The sequence below is a fragment of the Vollenhovia emeryi genome, unplaced genomic scaffold (genome assembly GCF_000949405.1).
Source record: "Vollenhovia emeryi isolate VEMERY1.0 unplaced genomic scaffold, V.emery_V1.0 DF939122.1, whole genome shotgun sequence".
In the NCBI taxonomy this organism is placed as follows: Eukaryota; Metazoa; Arthropoda; class Insecta; order Hymenoptera; family Formicidae; genus Vollenhovia; species Vollenhovia emeryi.
Genome location: NW_011967244.1, coordinates 748,151 through 751,029, shown reverse-complemented (window position 1 = coordinate 751,029; position 2,879 = coordinate 748,151).

The window sequence follows — 2,879 nt, the reverse complement described above, 5'->3', positions numbered from 1 at the left end:
CCCCGCTCCTCTCTCTCCCTCTCCCTCTCTCCCTCCCTCTTCCTCTCTTTCTCTCCTGCTCGTTTCGGTTCTCGGTCTCTCTCCTTCCGTCTCTTTCCCACCGCCTCTCGCTCCGTCCCACTCTTATTATCTAGCGATTTCCTCCCCTCCGTCATGCTCTGTTCTTCTCTGACTCACGTCGTTGTTCCTTCCATCTGCTCGCCTCTGTCCTTTCCCTCCACGCGCGTCGCCATCCTTGTCCTTCCTCCTCGCGTGTTCCTCTTTCTCTTTCCCCATCGCAAAGTCGTTCTTCCTCAGATTACACAATTCCCTTCTTTTTCTCGCTTGTTTCGCTCTGTCCTGTGTCCATCTCTTTCCCTCTCAACCGCGCATTCTCCTCTCACTCGCACAGCCCGTCTCCCTCCTCAGCTCGCGCCGTCCTTTTCTCGCGCATAGATCAAAGGCGCCGTCCAGGTGGTGGCATACTCACCCCTCTTGGTGCATGCGCACTCCGCGTACAGCTGCCCCCTTCTTTTCATTTCCTACCCTCAGCTGTTCGACGCACGCGGTAAAGATCCCCGTGTGGCCTATTTCGCGAGGATCGACAGGTCAGCAATTAGATAAATCTGTCGATAAACTTGACAATTGACCATTTATTTAATTGCACAAAGTTAAAAGTATGGATATTACTTTATTATTTTTTTATGTCGAGATTTTGACGACGAATATTGTCCCTTGTCACTGGATAGTTCGCACTGTGATTTTACCTATTTTTAAATGACTCATATCGTACTTTATTGGAACGTACGGTAAATTTAAATTAAATAAAGGAACATTTTATATTACACACACGAAATATTAGATTCGATATTAGTGCTTATTATTATAATATATTTAAATATTTGCGATTCCGTCACTATTCTTTTCAGTGTCATAATATTTCTGGAAAGTGAGATAAATATTGTATACCAAACAGATATGTTATCTGATTACGCTATTTGATTATGTTCTTATGTGACGCATACGGGATGGGAAGAATTCACGCGACACGCTCCACGTTAGGATTTTACTGCAGTTCATATTTTCCTAACTTTATTCTTTACATAGCACATTATATTGTATAGTGTAAAAATCGATATTTGTATTTTATCTTTTTTTATCTTTTATTGTTGTAAAAATAAATTTGATTAATAGACTGTACATGTAACTTGCGATCAATAACTCGCAAAATTCGCAGCGAGAGTTCTCTGTGAGTTCTGCGGTTTCTCTGCGAGTTCCCCGAGAGTTCTCATGCGCAGGGAACTCGCAGAGAACTCACAAAATTCGCAGCGAGAGTTCTCTGCGAGTTCTGAGTTTTTCCTGAAAGTTCTCTGTGAGTTCTGTGAATTCTCTGCGAGTGCGAGTGCGGTGCGTGTCTTTTGTCTGTCTATCTGCCGTTCTTTAGAATGTTGCTGTAATATTACATTGTAATATTTCTGAAGGCTTACATTTTACCGTTGTTGCAAGATTGCTGCAATGTTGTAATCTTGCGATGAAACATTGCTATAATGTTGCTGAAACCTTGCTGTGCTGTATGGGTAATTGATATTTCCGAAAATTCCTATTAGTCCCGAAAAATATAGTATAATATAATAAATATCAGGACAACATAAACCGCAAGGAGGTGGCACTGTCCGAAATTCCAAGAATGTAATAGACATTTCCGAGAATTCGTTTTCCATAATTTGAATACCAAAAAATCGAGAAAATATCAGGAGAACATAAACGGCAAGGAGGTGGCACTATACAAAATTCCAAGAATGTAATTAATCTTTCCGAGAATTCTTTTAATTTTGTTTTTCATAATTCGAATTCAAAAAAAAATCGAAAAAATATCAGAACATAAACGGCAAGGAGATAGCACTATCCGAAATTCCAAGGAACCGAGAATTCTTAGAATCCCGTTTTCCACAATTCAAAACCCCGAAAGAAAATTAAAGTTTCTTTTTGCACCATTTTACGAATATTGTCACAATACTTTTGTAAGAAATGTAGATTAACGATATGTGACAACGCAACGGATATTGGCGTTGCAAATATATGGGATGGGGGATGGGATCGTTGTTGCAAATGAGGGATGAAGTTTCTCATCACACTTGTCGATACTACTGTCACAAACTGTGTTTATTTTTATCATTAATGTATATTATTTATTATAAATAAGTTAGAAACATTGATTTTGGGCATGATAGGTGTTTACAATTTTATACACAGAGAAAGAATACCCAACATATTTTACGCTCCCAGAAGGGTGGTGTACGCCTCCGGACGAAGGAGAGATGATTTACAAATGAACCTAACAGCCCCTTGGAGACTTTTGCATGTCGTTTACTCGCCGGGTTCTCGATTAGGGTTGTACAAAGCTTAGTAGTGTTGCAACCGATCTCCTTTTGTATTTATTTCTCGATAAAGTGTCTTTCACACACACGCACAATGAAAATTACTCCCTCGCCTTCTTTCCGTCTTGTCACCTGTCTCTTTCTTTTTCTCGCCAACCCCTCTCTCCATTTTTCTTACACGCAAGCGTATGCCCGCGCAATTGCACATATACGCATATACACACGCATACATACACACACATTTGTTTCTTCTCATTCACTCATTCGTATTTCTCACTAGCATCGTTTTGCATTTCGTGTCCTGCACACGCATTATCTCTTCCTCCCTCTCTGCCATCATCCGTTTAGTCACGCGCTCTCAATGAAAACCAAGCAGTATTACTATCATTAATCATTATTACTATTATTATTATTTTATCATTATAATTATTATAATCATTATTATTATATAATTATTAATGTTATTCAATATTATTTGTTGGTATCTGCTTAATATATAATATATTATATATATTTATATAT